We start from the raw sequence: 21,690 nt of genomic DNA, 5'->3' as shown, positions 1-21,690 counted from the left end.
CCCTCAAGGAGTTTACTGATAATGGGGTGTTGGGATGGAGTGTGTAGGGAAAGAAGTAACAGACAATGTGGAGACGGTGCCAGGAGATGTGTGGTCTTCGGGAAAAAGTCAGGCTTTAGGAGTCCTAGATGATATATGGGATATAAGGAAGAGATCCAGGATGAAGGGTCATTTGTTAATAAAAGAGGACCAGGGGGACCTAGGAGGAGAGAGCTAAAGGGTTGCTAATAAACTATCTTTCTCAATCCCTTTCTCATTTTAGCCTTAGTTAGAGCTATCTGCCTGGTCTCAGGAGAAGCCAAGGAGCTAGTATAACACATTCAAAAGGGGGGAAGGTCCCTTCTGGTTCTTGGAATTTCTATTTTTTAAAAAATCACCCTTACCTTCTAGAATCAATACTATGTATTGATTACAAGACAGGAGAGCAGTAAAATCAATACTATGTATTGATTACAAGGCAGAAGAGCAGTAAAAGCTAGGCATTGGGGGTTAAGTAACTTGCCCAGGGTCACACATCTAGTGTCTGAAGTCAAATTTGAACCCAGGATCCCTGTCTCTAGGCCTGACTCTTAATCTGCTGCTCCACCTAGCTGCTCCACTGGAATTTATATTTTGTCCTAGTGTCAATAGAGAACACCAGAAGGTTCTTGTGTAAGACAGTGTTGTACACCAAACTCTACCTTGTAAAGATTATTTGGGGAACTCTGTGGGAAAACTAGAGAGAGGAAAAATGGGATGCAGAGCCAAGAATGAGGAAGCCAATACAATAGTTTGGGCAAGGGTTATGAGGCACAGAGTTGGTAAAATGGAACAGACAAGTACCTTGTGGTAATAGAATGGTAAGATGACAACTGAATGGCTATAAGGAGTGGGGAAAAGTGAAGAGTTGAAGGTTACCCCAAGACTACAAACGAGTCACTGGAATGATGATAAACTCTCAGGAGAAAAAGGGAATTTGGAAGTGGGGCAGGTATGGAGGGCTAGGGGTGGGAATGGTAAAGAGTTCCATATTGGATATGTCAGTGATGGTGAACCTATGGCATTCGTGCCAAAGATGGCTCACAGAGTGCTCTCTGTGAGCACTCATGCCGCCCTCCCCTCCACTCCAGCCCCAGAGTTTGTTACTAGAAAGGCAGAGGGACTTAGGTGGAGCTTCTCCTTTACTCCTCTCCTCCATGCCTGTTGACTTTTTTTTTCTCACATCACTTGCCCTTCTGCCCAGCAACCCATTGGGAGCACTTACTCCCCTTCCCCTCTCTACACTCACCAAGGACATTCTTCACTTCACCTGACCCTCTGCCCAGAAGCCCAATGGGAGCTCTTTCTTCCTCCCCTGTCTGGGGTAAGGGGGTGGGTGCAGAGTGCACCCAGCACTTGGGGGGCATAGCACACAGTCTCTAAAACGTTTGTCATTACTGGGATATGTTGAGTTTGAGATGCTTATGACACATTGGGAAGGGGGAAATTGAATATATGGGACCGGGGCTCTAAAAAAAGGTTAGGGCTGGGTACATGGATCTGGGAGTCATCTATGTAAAGATAATAATCTATGGGAACTGGTGAGGTCACTAAGAAAGTGCGGGGAAACAAAAAGGGTCCAGGACAGAGCCTTGAAGCATACTTGGGCAAAGGCTCAAGTCATAATTAATAACCTAGAAAGGATACCGAGTAATTAGCCAGGTAGAAGGGAAAGCAGGAACCCCCACCTACCTAGTGCCAATAAAATCAAGGGAGGAATAGATCGTCGGTAGCACTGAAAACTGCAGAGAGGTCAAGAAAGACGAAGACTAAGAAAAGGCCACCAAATATAGCAATTGTGAGAGCGTTGCTAAACTCTGGAGGGAGCAGTGAAAGCTGAGTGGTGTGGCTGGAAGCTAGATTATGAGGGGATGAGAAGTGAGTGGGAGGTGATGAAGTGGAAGCAACAAATATGCACAGCCTTTTCTAGGAGTTTGGCTGTGAGAGGAAAGTAGGGTGACAGTTTGAGGGGGTGGCAGGGTCAAGTGAAGATTTGTTAAGGATGGGAAAGATGTGGGCATCTTTGTATACAGCAGGGAGAATGCCAGATGACAATGAGAGATTAAAGATGAGACAGGCAGAGACAGAGGGAGATGGGGAGTGGTATCCTTCCACAGGAGACAGGATGAAGAATACAGAGAAAGGTTAACCTTGCCAAGGCAAAGGCTTCTGGTCTCTTTCAGAGACCACAGAGAAAGAAGAGAAAATAGGCGTTGATGTGACAAAATGATTTGGAGGTGTAGAACAGAGGATAAAAGGATGATTTCTATTTTCTCAGTGAAGAGGCATGGTCCTGCTATGTTGAGTAAGGGATGGTATAGGAGCCTTCAGAAGAGACAAGGTCTGAATAGCTGAAGTAGCGAGAGCGAGAGAGTCAGGGGAAATTAAAAGTAGTTGCTGTTCAGAAGTGAGGGCCCTGGTGAGATTAGATAACAAATGTCCAGTGGGCGTAGTTGTGGCTTTGTCCAGCAGGGTTTAGCTGCATCAAAACAGAGGCAACATTTAATGGGTGATAGTGAAATCAAGGATATGATCACCTCTGAGAGTGGCTAAAGGGATAGAAAGGATCCCACACCATGAAAGAGAAGGAAGTCGATAACCTGGGAGACCAGAGTGTTTGAGATCACATTAATGGTGACACTGAAGCCCCCACATATGAGGACAGGGGTTGGGATGGAGCCAAGTACTGAACTCTTAGAGAAGAGGAAACACATGACCTAGGTCCCAGTAGATAACTGAAACAAAAGTCTAGATAAGATGGGATAGATATATGACAGACTTTGGCCAACTTTCTTCTGTTCTATCAATCAGTAAATCAATTAGCAAGCATTTATTAAGGGCTTGCCACATGCCAGGCTATCACAGGTTCTAAGATGAATTAGTCAGGAGCAGCTAGGTGGCTCAGTGGATAGAGTACCAGGCCTGGAGAGGGGGAGGTCCTGGGTTTAAATCTGGCTTCAGATACTTTCTAGTCGTGTGATCTTGGGCAAGTCACTTCATCCCAATTGTCTACAGCTCTTCCGCCTTGGAACCAATACTTAGTATTGATGCTAAGACACAAGGTAAGGGTTTTAAAAAAATGAAAAGCAGTCACTTCCCCTTCAAAGTTGCATTCATTTCTCCTTCAATAACCTGTTCCTCAAAGGAGAAAAAGTTACAAAATAATGGTGGCAAAAGGAAGGCTTAACAATGATGAGCAAGAAGAAAAAACCTCCTCTCTCTCCTTCTATCCATCCTTTCCTCCCACTCTCTACCTCTCTCAACCTCCAACTCTCTCCTCTTTTAGCACTGTACCCAGCATATAATAGGTGCTTAATAAATGCTCATTTGAGTCATTTGATTCCTGGCCCAGTAGATGTTGAGGAGTGGGGAAAGTGGACCCCCAGCGCTAGACTCTATCACTAGAGGGTGCTTAGGGATGCAGGTTTTTCCAGGAGAAGAGAAATGATACTAATGGAGAGAAAAGTTATATCAAGAGGCTGATGTGGCCACACAGGAAATCATTGGCACACTTAGATTTCCAAAAGGCATGCATAGAAGCTGGAAGGAAGGCCAGGTAACTAAGGATTAATACAAAAGTATATCCTCCTTTCTTGTATGAATGATGTCAGGAGCACTAAAGCACAGAATGTGGGATGGGCATAAGTTGTGTTACTATTACTATTAGTTTTGAAATATTACATCCTCTGGCTAGGTTCAGGAGCTATGGTTTGAATAGGTACTGACCCACCAAGTGTCCCGAGTGTGTGCGTGTGCGTGTGCGTGTGCAGGTATGTGTGTGCGCGCGCACGTGTGTGTGTGTGTGTGCGTGCGTGTGTGTATGTGTGTGTGTGTGTGTGTGTGTGTGAGAGAGAGAGAGAGAGAGAGAGAGAGAGAGAGAGAGAGAGAGAGAGAGAGAGAGAACAAGAGAGGAAGGAGAGGAATGGAGGGAAGGGGAAGAGAGAGAAGGAGAGAGAGAGATTGAAAATATGAAAATACCATATAAAGATCAACTGAAAGATCAGATGAGATTGTGAACTGGTAAGATTGACAATGGATGTGAGTTGGGAGGGAGAGGAAGGAGTAGAAGATGACTGAGTTCTGAGCCTGAGTTACTGGAAGAATGATAGAACCATCCTGGTTTATGGCTTAAACATAGACTCCCTCCGAATTCAGATGAAAGCATAACATTTTCTGTTGTTTATTTGGGCTTATGGTTTTATAAGATAACTCACAAAAATGAACAATATGAGGGGGCAGCTGGGTGGCTCAGTGGATATAGAGCCAGGCCTAGAGATGGGAGATCCTGGGTTCAAATTTGATCTCAGACACTTCCTAGCTGTGTGACCCTGGGCAAGTCATTTAAACCCCATTGCCTAGCCCATATCACTCTTCTGCCTTAGAATCAATACACAGTGTTGATGCTAAGATGGAAAGTAAGAATTTAAAAAAAAAGAAAAAATGACTAATATGGAAATATGTTTTGCATAATAATACATGTATAACCCAGATTGAATCACCTACCAGCAACCCAGAGAGGGAAGGGAAGGGAGGGAGGAAGTTTAATCATATAACTTGGGAAAATTTGTGTGGAAATTTGTTATTTGGTAAAAAAAAATTAAACACAGACTCCCAGTTCCCCAATAAAGCTATTCCACATCTGAGGTACTCATAAGTCAGCGCCCATTTAAAACACAGATCATGAGCCCCTACTGGTGTGCTTAGTATAACCAACTAGCTAAAGGATACAATTGTTCAAAATAAAAAGTGTAGCCAATAAGTAACAAGAAAAGATTTCTACATACCTTCCATAGGCATATGTTTATCTGTCCCAAATACAGTACACAATTCTGTGAGTTGAGAGTGTGGGGTTCTTGGTTCACACAGAGATCATACGTGACCAAGAAATATACATGGAGGACATATGCAAAGGAACATGTGGTCAGAGAAAAAACTAATTAATTTTAAAAGCACTCATTAAGTGCTTGGGGTAGCTAGGTGGCACAGTGTCACAGAGTGTCAGGAAGACTTGAGTTCAAATCTAATCTCAGAGACTTACTATCTGTGTGACCCTGGGCAAGTCATTTAACCCTCTTTGTCTCCTGAGTTCAAGAGATTCACCAGCCTCAATAGTAGGGATTACAAGTGGTACCACCATGCCCAGCACCCAGTTTTCTCTTCTAATATCATCAAGCTGTTCTCTGCTGCTTTCTGTTGGATCTTGTCTCACCTTGATTAGCATTCTGCTCTTAGTGAAAAATTGGGAGTAATTTCTATTATCCATCATGCTACAAATTCGCTCCCTGGTGACTTCAATCATCTAGGAAACAGGAGACAAGGTGGGATTACAGAATGAATTGGGAAGACCTGGAGTACAGGGTATCAGTTGCTAGCAACCCTAATAATGCCTTTTGATTCATAGGGATGGAGAAATTAAAATGAAAGCTGGAGAGGGAAAGAACAGGACTTTCAATAGATGACTCTCAGCTCAGTCTGTTCAACTGCCCTCAGTTAAGAGACAATACCATGGGGAAACTTCTAAGAGCAAGAGAAAAATCAGAGATGTTCCTTCTCCCTACCTCTTGCCACCATTTCCTGACCCCTCCTTGAAAACTCAGGGGTCAACTTACCTGCCCAGCAATAACCTCTAGGCCTGGGAAAAGGGAAGAGGATTATAGCATTTGGAGCTGGAAAGGAATTGAGTTCATCTAGTCCCACACACCCATTTTACAGATGCAATCCATATAAGCTCCCACCCCTCTCCCAAAGCTCTAGGCTCACCTGGACTGGAGTTGACCTCAGGGACCTTGCTCCAATGGTAATATTCTCTTTGGATCATTTGTCCCATCAAGAGCTTGCTCCAGGAAAATCTCTAAATATATAGTTTATATCTAGTTTTTCCTCACATGTAGGTAAAAAGAGTCTCCAGATCCTGTATAAGCACTCAAGGTACACATTAAATACCAGTTATACTTCACTCCACAGAAATTGCAAAGAATTCCCAGGAGCCCAATTAACAAGTGCAGAAAAACCACATAAAATACTCACAGGAGTTCCCTATGGAAGGAACTGAACTCAAGGTTATCAGCTTGGCAACACTCTACATTTCATTAAAATCCTAGTATTTTCACCCACAGATTTTTTAAAACCTCTTACCTTAGTCTTATAATAAACAATATGTGTTGGTTCTGAGGCAGAAAAACAGTAAGGGTTAGGCAATGGGGTTTAAGTGACTTGCTCAGGGTCACACAGCTAGGAAGTATATGAGGTCAGATTTGAATGCAGGACCTCCTGTCTGTAGGCCTGGCTCTCAATCCTCTGAGCCACCTACCTGCCCCTGATTCCCACAGATTCTTACACAGTCCATGCCAAACTTGTTCTACCTACTGTGGGTTTGAATTTTCCCCCCAAAGTAAAACACACTTTGGGGCCAGTAGATACAACCAATCCCTATCCTGTTAGACCTGCAATAATCAAATATTTCATTGTCATAGTGATGAGTTAACAGCAAGGTCTAGATCTTTTTCTCCAAGAGGCATGACACTCAGAAAATCCCATTCTCTTTCTAGAACCTTCAATTCCCAGACTCTTGAACTTGGGCTTCCCATAATGCAGTGATGGCAAACCATTTAGAAACGGAGTGCTGGTCCCACCCCTTAGACCAAATGTCATGCCCATTCCCTCAAGAGACCATGCCAATGCCCTCAACCCCCACAGGGTGCCCCCTGCCCCCCCCATTTATCCCACACAGGGGAGGGAGGAAGTACTCCCATTGGGCTGCTGGGCAGAGGGGTGGGGGATGTGAAAAAATGTCATCAGGCACAGTGGAGAGGGGAAGGAGAGCAGCTCCATCCAAGTCCCTCTGCCTTTCTAGTAATGAATTCTGGGGAGGGGGTGGTTGTATGCCCAGAGAGTGGTGCTTTGCCATCCTTGGCACTCATGCCATAGGTTCACCATCACTGCCATAATGCAACCCACAGAGAAGCACTGTCCAAGAACAGTTTTTTCTCTGAAAGAAAGTTAGATTTAAGGATCAGGTTGTTTAGGAAATTGAAATCCTCTCTGCAAGAGGTTGGGGCTTAGGAATGTTGTCCACAGACTCTCCTTTCAGGCCAAGTAGACAAATATAAATCTACTTCTGCCATGTGCTTCCGCAGGAACTAGAGAATACATTGCTCTAGCTATTGCCAACTCTTGAGTTGAAGCTGGCCCTTAGGTATCCAGTCTGTGTTCAGAAATGGAAACAGAAAAACAGAAAAGGGTCAGAGACCCTTGAGATCCAAGAACTCCCTTTTCAGGCCATGTAGGCAAATACATCTATCTTGCCACGTGCTTCTGTTTCGAGATGCCATAAATTGTTCCTGGTTGGGGGCATGAAGAGAGTATCCTTTCTCCTTACCCCTAGGACTCTGGAAAAAAAGTCAAAACAAACAAAAGCACTGAGGAGTCTCCTCCTAAGTCCTGTTGGCCAAGTCATCCTGAGGGCATCCACAGGCTTTGAAAATCAGTCAAGAGTTGCCTTTGTCCTCTTAACAAGATGCCATTTGGGTTGGGGTGGGGCAGCTGGGTGGACCAGTGGATGGAGAGCCAGGCATAGTGACGGGAGGTCTCAGATTCAAAGCTAGCCCCAGATACCTCCCAACTGTGTGACCCTGGACAAGTCACTTAACCCCCATTGCCTAGCCCTTACCACTCTTCTGCCTTGGAACCAATAAGCAGTATTAATTCTAAGATGGAAGGTTAGGGGTTAGAAAAAAAAATAAGATGCCAATGGGAGTGTCTATACTCTACTCAGAGAGAGGGATGTTCATCAGATTGGGGGTGGAAGGGGACCTGCTATGACCAACTTCCCTTGGCTTAAATGAGAAAGCTGACACCCAGAGAGTTAAGAGAATATCTGAAGGTCACACAGGTAGTGAATAGTAGCTCTGCCTCTTTCCAACACACCACAATGACAGACAAGGCTGATGATTAGCTCAGGGAACAGGGTGGGAAAAATACAAACAAATCATATGAGACGGAGCAGAACATACAGAGGGGAAGAGAGAGGAGGAGGCCCCAGACCACAAGTCTGTGTCAGATGGAAGCTCCCAGTGGAAAACTTTGGAGCTGCTTCTCTCAAAGATTCAGGGAATCTTAGTCTCACTATCTCTCCCCACCATCCCCATACACATTAGGGTATCAGTTTCTGGGAGCTGGGGGAGGGCTGAGATGCCCCAATTGGGGTACATGCCCCCTTTTACCTTCTCAAGGTAAGCCCTTAGGGGAAAAGGGGAGAAAGAAGAAATGAGGAAAAGACTAGAAAAGGTCTCTATGTGGGCAATGGAACTGGGAGGAAGGATGCCTAGGCCTAAAGAAGGGCAGCTAAGTTTCCTTTCAGGAAGGAGGGAAAAGGGATATGGGAGTTTATGGAGATTAATGAATATTTTAACAAGAAAACTTTAATTAGCAAAAAAGCCCTTGAAAGAATTTTTTAATGCCCTTAATAAATTAAAAGGCTAATTGTTAGAGGTGTGAGGAGGGAGCTCTCCAGCCTCTGAGAGCTCTGGGTATTTACTTCCCTAATTGCCAACACCAACTCAGCTAATGAGAAAAACCTCAGCTGATCTGCATATGCCATGCCATAATTAATTACTCTACATATGGATCAGGAGAGCAATTACCAAACCGGCTGCTCCAGGCCTCTCGGGGAAGGGGGCGGAAAGATGGGCCCAGGAGGCTGGCTCTGCACAGACCCAACACACTCACATTCAGTGTCTCACCGGGCACCCCCTCAGCAGGCATTTCTGTCTGGTCTGGTGGGTGTCTCTGTCCACCCAGAGATTGGGACCCAAATACAGAGTTTCTCTCCCAGAGAGAGTGTTGCAAACATCTCCCCCTACTAGCTTTGGGCATCAGCATCACTCCCAGATAGACATTTGGGCATATCCAGAGTCAGACATGAACATTTTGGTGCCTACTTCAGTGGCGTGGATCCTGCAGGGAGATTCAAATGTTTTCATCATGGTGTCACAAATGTCTATGGTCATACATTGTTTCTAACATTCAGATCCACGTACATACCAATAGAGCCTCACACCCACGCAGGCACGAGCACACACACACACACACACACACACAATTACCCTTGAACTTCTGGGCTCCTTGACAAGTGTGGAAGGAAGCCTGGGGGAGAGAAAAAAAAGACAGGGGGAAGCGTGAGCAGATAGATGGAAGTGAGAAGCCAAGACTCTGTTGATCACAAACTCTCCATGTCAGCACTTGGAAGGTCATTCTGTCCCCCCCCCCCCACCTCCTCACCCTGAGTGGGGTCATTTTCACTCTCCCAAGATTCATGGCTCATGCCAAACTGGAAAGTCAGATGCTGTCCAGGCTCTGGTAGGACCCAACCCAGCCCTGTCAGCCCACATCCTGTCTCTGTCCCTAAGCTCCCAAGCCTTTAATGAAAACCACATGTCTTCGGTCTTGTTGGAGGCTCTGAGTCCACAATGTCCTGTCTAAACTGCCCCACCACCACCACCACAACTTCCTTTCTCACAAACTTATTCCCTTTGGTCACCATACACGGACACGAAGCTGTGTGTATGTGTGATCTTGAATGTATCTGTGTTGTAGGTGGGAGGGGACAGCACATATGTACGTTATGCATATCTATGTGACAAGCATAGAGGAAGACAGTGAGATAAAGTAGAAATAGTTCTGAGCTTGAACTGGAAAGATCTGAATTCAAAATCTGACTCTTGTTACATATCTGCTAGGTGTGACCTTGGACCATTCACTTAAACCCTTAGAGCCTTAGTTTCCTCATCTGTAAAATGAATATAATATATTTGTACTGTCTGTCTCACCAGGTTATTGTGAGGATTGAATGAAATATGGATATAAAATGCTTTGTAAGCTTGAAAGTAATAAAGCCAGAGCTTTAAGGTCTCCAAAGCACATTACATGTGTCACCTTGTTCAAAACAGCCCTGGGAGGGAGGTGCTCTTATTATCCCCATTTTACAGATGAGGAAACTGGGATAGTAGCTAGTAAGTATCTGAGATAGGATTTGAACTGTCTTCCTGATTCCAGTCTTAGCACCTAGCTCTACCAATATAATGTAATGTCATAAGCTATGATTGTATTAATATAAACTGTTGTTATTATGTGTCTGTACAAAGTTGGAGTGGAAGCCCATTGTGACATAAAGGAAAGAAGACTGAACTGAGAATTAAGAGATTGGGGTTTAAATTCTAGTTCTACCATTAACCCACTGAGAGGTCCTGGGAAATTCACTTTTCTCAAACAGTTCACTCTGCCCCCTTAGGCTCAGTTTCCTCTTGTGCAAGACGGGAATATTATTTCTATTGCCTCATAGGGCTTTTATAAGGATTAAGTGAGATGAAGGATGGAAGAAACATGTTCTGTTATACAGAGAAGCTATTCTTTATGATATTCACAATTACATATACAGGGAAATTACTAGCAGGATTTCCATAAAACAGAAATGTAGAATTCTAGTCTTTTTTATTATGATTATTTTAATTACTGTCTTTCGTTTTAATATCAAATACATTTTCCCTGTACCTTTCCCCCATTACATTCTAGTATATCCTAACCTACTCTACAAACATCTATTAAGTACCTATTGTGGGGGGGGGGCGGCGGTAGGTGGCTCAGTGGATTGAGAACCAGGCCTAGAGACAAGAGGGTCTAGGTTCAAATCTGGCCTCAGACATTTCCTAGCTATGTGGCCCTGGGCAAGTCACTTAACCCCCCATTGCCTAGCCCTTACCACTCTTCTGTCTTGGAACCTATTGGTTCCAAGATGGAAGGTAAGGGTTTAAAAAAAAAGTACCTATTGTGTTTACAACCTTGTGCTCAATGCTGAGGAAGGTGGGGAGGTATAAAGCATTTATTAAGTGCCTACTGTGTGCTAAGTGCTTAAAGGCAAATATGATCTTACTTGATCCTCACAAAAAATCCTGGTATATAGATGCTATTATTATTATTATTTCCATTTTATAGATAAAGAAACTAAAGCAGACAAAGGTTGAATGATCTGTCCAGGGTCACATAGCTATTAAGCGTCTGAAGTTATATTTGACCTCAGGTCTTCTTGACTCCAGGTCTAGCTCTCTATCAATTATACTATCTAGAAAGAAAAGAAAGACATAAAGAAAAGGAAAAATCTAAATCACCACTCTCCTGGTCTATTTCCTTTGCCTCCTGCCACCTGATTTCCTTGGTTGCTGAAACTAGGGATTGGGAGGACAGAAAAAGATGGAGTTATTTTGGTATTATGAAGTCACTATAAAGGTGATAGTTCCTTTTCTTGGAGGAGGGGGGCATCATCAAAAGTATTTTTTAACTTTTTTTTTAATTTTAAACCCTTAACTTCTGTGTATTGACTTATAGGTGGAAGAGTGGTAAGGGTAGGCAATAGGGGTCAAGTGACTTGCCCAGGGTCACACAGCTGGGAAGTGTCTGAGGCCAGATTTGAACCTAGGACCTCCTGTCTCTAGGCTTGGCTCTCAATCCACTGAGCTACCCAGCTGCCCCCCATCAAAAGTATTTTTTGCCACAACTCAAAGGAAGAAAATTGTCATTCAGTTGTTTCAATCATATCTAACTCTTCATGTGACTTTATTTGGAATTTTCTTGACAATGACACTGGATTTATTTTGCCACTTTCTTCTCCAGATCATTTTATAGATGAGGAAACTGAGGCAGATAGAGGGAAGTGACTTGCCCAGGGTCACCCAGCTAGTAAGGGTCTAAATCTGGATTTGAATTCAGGTTTTCTCCAGGCCCTGTGCTCTATTCATTGCACCACTTAGCTGCCCTGAAAGGCAGGAAGGGCTCATGAATAATGACCTCCTTGCAGTTGTTTCATTCCTTCCCTCCAGACCCTTGAGGAGTTTAGTGAATCAGGTCAATACTGAGATTGGGTTGCTATACTCTATGTGTGATAGAGAGAGGCTCTGGAGCAGAGATCACCCCCTTTTATGCTTGTCCCTGTAGGGGAGATAGTATGAGGAAAAAGACCCTGGAAAAGAAACCAGGGAAGTTTCAGCCAGAAGGAAAATGAAGTCCCCTAGCCTAGTCATCCTGACATCTACTCCTCATATTCATTTTTCAAAGCACAATTTATTAAATATCTACCATGTACAAGGCCTTGTACTCAGCACTGGTAATATAAAGAGGAAAAGCAATAACTTTTCCTGTAAGACACCAAAGTTTTCTAATGGGGATGACAAATGTACACATAAATATGATACAAAGTAAAGTGAAATGAGGAAAGGAGAGATCCTATTGGGCTATAGGACATTTTGCTAAGAGACAGAAAGCACTTTCAGCTGAAGGGGTCATGGAGAAGGTAACATGAGCTTGGCCTTGAAAAAAAGAGGATTTTGTGGGAGAAATGAAAGGGGTATGGATTCTCGGCACAATAAATGGCCTGAACAAATGCAAAAAGTAATCTCACTTGGCTAGACTATAAATGTGCGAAGGAAAGTAGTATGAAATATGATTAGAAAAGTCAATTGAAAAGTTTCTGGGGGGCAGCTAAGTGGCTCAGTGGATTAAGAACCAGACCTAGAGATTGGAGATCCTCAGACACTTTGTAGCTGTGTGACCCTGGGCAAGTCACTTAACCTCAAATGCCTAGCCCTTATTGCTATTTACTTAGTATCCAGCACACTAAGTAGATTCATATGGGAGGACAAAGAAAAGGCTAAGCAAGGATGGATGGGTTAGTTATGATCTGTATCATTATCAAGAACTCCTGGATCCCAATGATGGGATTCCAAGACAGGGAGTAAGGGTTTGAAAAAATAGTTTGTATATTTATAGCTGCTCTTTTTGTGGTGGTAAGGAATTGGAGATTGAGTGGATGTCTGTCAATTGGGGAATGGCTGAACAAATTGTGGTATGTGTTGGTAATGGAATACTATTGTGCTATAAGAAATGATAAGCAAGATGGTTTCAGAAAAAGCTGAAAAGATCTGCAGGAACTGATGCAGAGCAAAATAAGCAGAACTGGGAGAACATTGTACACAGTAACTGCAATATTGTACGATGATTATCTGTGAAAACTTGGCTCCTCTCAACAATGCGATGATCTGGGACAATCCTGAAAGACGTGTGATGGAATGCTATCCACTTCCAGAGAAAGAACTCTTGGAGTCATTTTTCACATTAGTGTATTTACAGTTTTATTTTGGGGTTTTAGTTATGTAGGAGTGTGCTCTTACAACAATGAACAATATGGAAGTCTGCTTTGCATGACAATATAAAAAAATAAAAATAAAGAGTTTGTGATGGGTCTTTAATGGCAAGCTAAAAAGGAAGGAAACTCCTCATCTTGGATGTGCCACGGGACTGTGTGTCAGGAGTGAGACAATAGACGAATAAGTAATTTTTCATGAGACAACACGGTATAGTAGATAGAGTACTCAATTTGGAAAGAAGATGACCTAGATTTAAATCTGCCTCAGACATTTGCTAGCAGTGGCAAGTCACCAAATTAAGAGCCATCAGTTTCCTCATTTGTAATATGGATGGACTTAATGACTTCTAAAATCCCTATTTACTCTAAAATCTTATGATACAATAGCTTTCCTTACTGCCAATGTCCTTAAGATCCTACAGCTGGACCCCAGAAGAGAAGGAGTCTCCATGGCACATTTGAGGGGAGCAGGAGGTAAAATGATTTCAGCTCAGATAGGGGGACTCTCTGGAAACAGGTCATTAGGAAGGCACACGAGGGCTACTTAGCCCTCTGGTCTTGCCTGGGACATAAGGATTTCTTGGCCCTGAATGAAAAGGCAGCTAACAAGAGTAGCAATGCTTTCCACAGGGGCAGGGGTCCAAGACACTCCAACATGATTCACCCACAGCAGCTAGTGACCTTGACCTAACAGACTCTCTGGATCCTGAGGGAGCCTCCAGCCTCCAGCTGCTCTCTCTTGGCCAAGTGGGTTGGGTTGTTTGGCTCTCTCTTTCTGTCTCTTTCCCTCTCCATCTCCCTCTCCCTGACCCTCCCTCCCTCTCTCTCTCCCTCTCTCTCTATCTCTCTGTCTCTAATATCTATTATATCTATTATGTCATATATCACATATGATATATCTCCCTCTCTATCTCTGTCTCTAATATCTATTATATATAATATATCATATATCCATATGATAGATATTAGAGACAGAGAGAGAGAGAGAGAGAGAGAGAGAGAGAGAGAGAGAGAGAGAGAGAGAGAAAGACATATCACATTTGTCCCCTTAGAGGTCTCCCTCCCACAAGGGAATCCTGTTCTGAACTCACATGAGGCCCAGATTCATAAGTAGGGGAGGAGAAATGAACTCAAAGAAGAGTGTCAGACTTTTCCCCCACTCTGACTCATTATGCCCCTAATCTCCAAAATAAAGCTTAGATATGGCCTATATCTGGAGTCTCCCCAAAAGAGATGAACAAGATCTCTTCTAGAAAAGACCTTCAATGTATAAAACAGGTATAGGACAGCTATTTAATTTCTTCCACTGCAAAGAAATGTTTAAAACATAAAAGAATAAGTACTTGCTAACAAATACTTAAATTGTAAAACATCCCACGTCATTATAATCTTTGTGGACCTATTGAATAGATATTTCATTTTCTTCTTAGACTCCCCAAACAACTCACAAAATCCAGATAACCTGTCATTGAATTTAGCCTTTTAGCCTCAGAATCCTCTAGGTAATGGTGCTCTCCTCTCCATGAAGCTGGTGTGGAGATCACCTCCTTCTGGACAACCTGCATCTATTTCATATTTAGGGGGACAAATTGAGTTTGCATTTAGCCATGTAGGCATTTGAGAAGAAATCACATTTGATCTCTGTTTCCCTTTCTATAGTTTATTTTTTTTATTTTATTTTTTTTACATTTTTTTAAACCCTTAACTTCTGTGTATTGACTCCTAGGTGGAAGAGTGCTAAGGGTGGGCAATGGGAGTCAAGTGACTTGCCCAGGGTCACACAGCTGGGAAGTGTCTGAGGCCAGATTTGAACCTAGGACCTCCCGTCTCTAGTTCTGGCTCTCAATCCACTGAGCTACCCAGCTGCCCCTCTATAGTTTATTTTTAAGAGGGTTCCTGATGATAACATCTGAAACCTGGGGCTTGATTCAAGATGCTGGTTCTACAGATCCCTTGTGTCTCTCCCTATCCTTTTCATCTTCATTTTGTTGTTTTCTTTTGTTTCTTCATTTAGGACTTCACAATATATAAGGAATTTTTAAATTTACAGTTTTAAGAAAAAAAAATTAAAACCCAATTTCTTGAATTCATGAAATCACCACTAAGGTTGGAAGCCTGCATTTATCACGATTGCAATTCAATGATCTGCTTAGGAAAGGAAAAAAGAAGAGGCAGCCATTGAGTTGAGGGCCAGTCTCAGGTTTACCTAGGTAAACACATGTTCTCATTGCCATGCACTTAAACTGAGGTCCTTCACTGCTGCTAGGAAGAAAAAGAAAGGAATTCTCTCCTTCCCTTCTAGAAGTCCAAGAAAGCTGGTGAACTGGTTAAATCTTTCCCCTTGATTTTTTTTTAATAACCTACAGAGGGGATTGCTCTTCCCGGTTCAGAACTGATCACCTTCCACACTGACTGCATGCAAATCCCCATCACAGGGATCAGAGGATTGATCAGGATATATCCTTTTTCAAGGAAAGTATTTATCTCTCAGAGAGATGTCCACAGAGCATGCCCAGATCCATGGGAAGTATTCCAGTTCCCTCTGACCTATGTCTTAGTATCAATTCTAAGACAGAAGAGCAGTAAGGATTGGGCAACTGGGGTTAAGTGACTTGCCCAGGATCACACAGAGAGGAGGTGTCTAAAGTCAGATTTGAATCCAGGTCTGACACCCTATCCACTGTGCTACCTCTCTGCCTCCATCACTACATTTTTATAGCCTAATTATTTCCCCAATTCTCCTTGCTCTCTATACATTCTCCTTTGTAACATAGGAAAAAATAGTTAAGTATAACCAAGTAAACATAGTGACTACAACTGCTTGTGTATCCAACATTATCCACCCTTAGGTTCCCACCTTTCCACTGAAAGGAGAGAAATAAGTTTCACCATAAATATTTTTAAACCTTTACCTTCTGTCTTGGAGTCAATACCGTGTATTGGCTCCAAGGCAGAAGAGTGGTAAGGGTAGGCAATGGGGGTCAAATGACTTGCCCAGGGTCACACAGCTGGGAAGTATCTGAGGCCGGGTTTGAACCTAGGACCTCCCGTCTCTAGGCCTTGCTCTCAATCCACTGAGCTACCCAGCTGCCCCCTACCATACGTTTTCTGAGGCCAGGATCAGTCATAATGGTGGATCTGTCTGTCACTAAGCTTCACAAAGGTTTTCCCTTGTTACAGCCACTGTGAGCCCAAGTCTGTGCCTCACTCCACTAAATGTAGAGTATCTGTTGTGATTTCTCCTTGCCTAACTGACCATCCAGTGATAGAGGGCAAGCTCATGAGATTGAGGCATCTCTTCTACCAGAACCAAAGGCAGAACAAAACTTCCAGAGTTAAAGAGGATGAGGAGGAGGTTAAGAGGTTCTAAACCCTAACAATAACACAGCCCTCTCTAGAGTACTAATCCCCTCAGCAATGCCTCTTGAAGACAGAGCCAAGATAGTATTCCATAAGTATTTATTGAAGGGCATGGGACTAGCTACTCTAGAAAGAAGTCTTCAGCTGTCTTCAAGTATTCAAAGAGATGTCTTATGGAAAAGAGATGATAAAATACTGAAGAAGATCTGTGATTTCATTGGGATTCAGGAGTTCCTGACAATGATGCAGCTCATAACTAACCCATCCATCCCTGCCTAGCCTTCTCTTTGTCTTTCCATATATTCACCACAGGGGGATCTACCCAGTGTTCTGGAGGACTTCTTCACTTTCTCCTGACATCACAGGGGTACCAGTAGAGCCCTCTGGCTGCCAACTGTTATTCCTTGTCCCTGCCGTGTAGCCAATCCATCTTCTCTATCTGTCATAACTCCAATTACATCTTTTACTCTTGTATTTTTTTGGAGTTCCTCCTTGATGATACATAGCAGCCTACTCACAATTACCGTGTACCTTTCCATTTCCTTCTGTATGATACTCCTTTATAAGTCTTCGAGAACTAATATATTTTATGTCTCACTACCACACATTTGTACATTTTAAAAGATAGGCTGGGGGACAGGTAGGTCGCTTAGTGCATTGAGAACCAGTCCTAGAAATGGGAGTTCCTAGGTTCAAATCTGGCCTCAGACACTTCCTAGCTGTGTGACCCTGGGCAAGTCACTTAACCCCCATTGCCTAGCCCTAATTGTTCTTCTGCCTTAGAACCAACACACAGTATTGATTCCAAAATGGAAGTTAATGGTTTAAAAAAAAAAAGAGGGACTGTTGTTTCCATGGGAAGCTTGGAAAAATTAAGGAAGTATTGAAATTTCTTGAAGACAATCTAGTCCTTTGTTATCCTCCTGTTTAATTCTGGGCCCAACTCACTGACCATTTGTCCTATAAATCCCAGACATACTTCCTTGTAAATGAGCTCTCTATAGGTTGTCCATTCAATTCTACATCACAATTTGGACAATAAATATTTTTCTTATGCTTAATTTTTCCTGTGTATATCAGCAACCTATCATCATATCATCAGCTAATAAATATCATAAATATAATCATCATAAATATCAGCTTTGAGAGCTTACAGACCTCTTTTGGTAGATCCTTCAGTGTTCTTGGGTTTGATGTAACCTGTACAATGTTATCCATAAACGGGAACACCCAGAGGATTTCACTTTCCCCAGAGACTTCACTTTCAATTTGAAATCTGTGCTGAATCACCTCCATAATAATGATGAACACTTTCAGCAAGCATACACATCCTGTTTTATTCCCCATTTGACGTTTATTTTCTGAAGATCATTAAGTAAGGTATTTCTTCCAAGAAATCTTGCATGTTTCAATATATGAATGTGATATTGTGTCATTGGAGTACTCTTGACACGAGTGACTCCATCTTGAAATTGTAACAAGCAGGAACATTCTAAGTATACATAGGAATATGAGCAATTTGATTGTGTAGGTCAATAACCAGATGCTTAAAATAAGTAGAAGTGATTGCCTATACTGGTCAGAATGGCCAGATTTATTTAGCATAAGCTATTTACTATATCCTTGATAGTCAACTCAATGTATGATGTCAAAAAGGAATATTGCTACAAATAACCTGAGCCACCCGTTTAAATCATCTAAAAATTGATTGGTCAAGTTTTTCTTCAAAGTGGGCCATACAATCTGAATTGCTACTTCTAATCTCAACAGAATATCTTGTTGTTAAGGTGGAAAATGCTCGAGAAATGCAGAACCAAGAAAATCCTAATTGATAAAGGCCTGATATTTAAGAAGAAAGCACACTATGAGTCATTGGCTTTCTGGAGCCTAGAGGTACCTGACTATACCTTCATCAGAGACTAAGAAGGGTCCTAATCCCAGGAATCACTGCTTTTATCCCTTCAGATCTGCCTGCTGAGTGAGATCCAGCTCCCTCAACCCTTCAGTTACCAAGTGGCTAGGTAGCAAAATGGAGAGAACATTTGGCCCAAAGTCAGGAAAAAAACTGCTCAAATTAATAAAAAACAAAACCAAATCAAATCTTCAGACAGATACCTGCTTTGTGACCCTGGGCAACTCACTTAACTTCTGCGTGCCTCAGTTTTCTCAACTGTAAAATGGAGGATAATAATAGCACTTACCTCCCAGAGTTGTTATAAGGATCACATAAAACAACATTTGTGACACGCTTAGCTTAATGCCTGGCACATAGTAGTTTTAATTAATAAATGCTCATTTTACAATATACGTATATTATACACATAAACTAATATATATATATATATATAAAACTAATAAAATGCGTGTTTTGTTCCTTCATCCTTAAACCTCCAGGCTTCTATCATTGTTGCTGCTCTCCTGCAGGTGATAAGATTGTGTTGGGTAGCTTAAATGAGCTTGGTTGGGCTTGATATTCTTTATCATACACCTCAGGGAGCTTACATAATTCCATTGTGTGATATAGTCATCAGAGAGGGCTTTTCTTCTCTATTAAATAACTGAGTAATTCAGTAAATTAAATGAAGTAACTAAGAGTGTGTATATATTGATTGAAATAAATAAAAGCAATTTATTATATTAAATCATTGATTATCTTGCCTTGCCTTAGTTTTGACTGCTCCTTTTCATATAATGCCTCGATTACGTGTAGAAGTCAATAAAGGAAGTCTAGCTAATCTCAACAGAGACAGGCAGTTTGTTGGAAAAGAGCCTTTAATATAGTATTTTGCTCTACTCAATCAAATGCTTTTTTAAAAATCAACAGACAAGGCTCCGGTCGCCGCCACCGCTGCCACATCTGCACCCACAGCCACATTCTCAGTAGCTGCGTTGTGCTATCCTCGTCGCCAACATGTCCCTTTCCAACAAATTGACCTTAGACAAGGTGGACCTGAAAGGGAAAAGAGTCATTACAAGAGTAGATTTTAATGTTTCCATGAAGAACAAAGAGATAACCAACAATCAGAGAATCAAAGCTGCTCTTCCTAGCATCAACTACTATTTGGATAATGGAGCCGAGTCTGTTGTTCTCATGAGCCACTTGGGCCAGCCCGATGGTATCCCCATGCCTGAAAAGTACTCTTTGGAGCCAGTGGCAGTGGAGCTCAAATTCTTGACGGGCAAAGATGTTCTGTTTCTGAAGGATTGTGTGGGTCCAGAAATGGAGAAAACCTGTGCTAACCCACCTAATGGTTCCATAATTTTGTTGGAGAATCTCCGCTTCCATGTAGAAGAAGGGAAAGGCAAAGATGCTTCTGGGAACAAGATCAAAGCAGATCCAGCCAAAGCAGAAGCCTTCCAAGCTTCCCTCTCTAAGCTGGGGGATATCTATGTCAATGATGCTTTTGGTACTGCTCACCGTGCCCCAGAGTTCCATGGTGGGAGTGAATCTGCCCCAGAAAGCAAGTGGTTTCCTCATGAAGAAGGAGCTGACTTATTTTGCCAAGGCCCTGGAGAGCCCAGAGAGACCCTTCTTAGCCATCTTGGGCAGAGCTAAAGTGGCGGACAAGATCCAGCTGATCAACAATATGCTAGACAAAGTCAATGAGATGATCATTGGTGGTGGGATGGGTTTCACCTTCCTCAAGGTGCTCAACAACATGGAGATTGGAACTTCTCTTTTTGATGAAGAGGGGACCAAGACTGTCAAAGACCTGATGGCCAAAGCTGAGAAGAACGGTGTCAGGATCACCTTGCCTGTTGATTTTGTCACAGCGGACAAGTTTGATGAGAATGCCAAGACTGGCCAGGCCACCTTGGCCCTCTGGCCTCCCTGCTGGATGGATGAGTTTGGACTGTGGCCCTGAGAGCAGCAAGAAGTACACAGAAGCTGTGGCCTGGGCCAAACAGATTGCGTGGAATGGACCTGTTGGAGTATTTGAATGGGAACCCTTTGCATGGGGAACCAAAGAGCTAATGAACAATGTGATGGAGGCCACCAGCAGGGGCTGCATCACTATCATAGGCGGAGGGGATACTGCCACTTGCTGTGCCAAATGGAACATTGAGGACAAAGTCAGCCATGTGAGCACTGAGGGGATGGTGCCAGTCTGGAGCTGCTGGAGGGCAAAATCCTCCCTGTGGTGGCTGCTCTGAGCAATGTCTAATGGTTAGCACTTTCCTGTCTGCTGGTTCCTGTGTACAACCCATCAAACTTGACCCTGCAGTGCTTCCTGTCCCTCTCTCCTTGGCATTAGGCAAGTTTCTCCCTCAAGACTCAACCAGGGGCCAGAAGATGGGCCAACGAGAGCCCCAGAAGCAACTCAACTCCTCTTGTTTCCTGGGTGTACCTGTTGTCAAATCTCATTGAACTTCCTTAGTGTGTTTAAACTATTGTGATCTGTAGAGTATAATATATGCACATGTTTATATTTTGCCTTTAGAAAGAAAAAAACTAAAGCCGCTGTTAGCCATACTCTATTGAAATAGTTTGTTCTATTCAGCTTTGTCAGCAGCTATTTTTGTCATTACCCCCACACAGTATGCAAACAAGAAGAAACTCCAGTTTGGGGTGGGGGAAGGACAACCTGTTAAAATAAACATTTCTTAAAAGTGCCAGCTCAAAAAAAATATCAACAGACAATAGGCACAATGGGCTTTTATGTTCACTACATCTTTCAGTCATTTGTGAGAAGGTGTAGATGCGGAGCACTGTTAAATGTCTCTGGTGAAAGCCTGCTTAATCTCTACTGTCCTCTACTACTCTCATTGAGGATGCTCTGAATCCTGATATAGACAATGAGAGAATAGGTGGGTTAATCATCAGTTATTGATATGTTCTGTTACCATTGTTTTCTTTTTCCCTTTTTTTGCGTTAACATTTTTTATATTAACAAAGATTTTTCTTATTCCTTCAGTATCTTGAATTTTCTTTGCATCCCTTGAATATTTATTTCTCAGTTCCTCAGTGATTATGTGTCCTCCAACATGAAACTCCTCTCCCCAGAAACAGAGGTTAAGTTTGTCCTATTTGATGACAGAGAGAAGAATTTGAATTTTTAAGTTTGGTAAGGTGAAATCACTCAAAGCAGATTTTTCAGTCTAAGGAAAAATTTGCCATC

General features: G+C 42.6%; 1 pseudogene; it reads left to right on the top strand.

Annotated features, from left to right (window-relative positions):
- The first annotated feature begins 19,481 nt into the window (after positions 1-19,481).
- Positions 19,482-20,736, top strand: LOC123232036 (annotated as a pseudogene).
- Positions 20,737-21,690: the final 954 nt, after the last annotated feature.

This window comes from Gracilinanus agilis, chromosome 1, assembly GCF_016433145.1.
Source record: "Gracilinanus agilis isolate LMUSP501 chromosome 1, AgileGrace, whole genome shotgun sequence".
Taxonomy (NCBI): Eukaryota; Metazoa; Chordata; class Mammalia; order Didelphimorphia; family Didelphidae; genus Gracilinanus; species Gracilinanus agilis.
The sequence above is the reverse complement of the archived record's forward strand: the minus strand, read 5'-3'. Positions and strand labels throughout refer to the sequence as shown.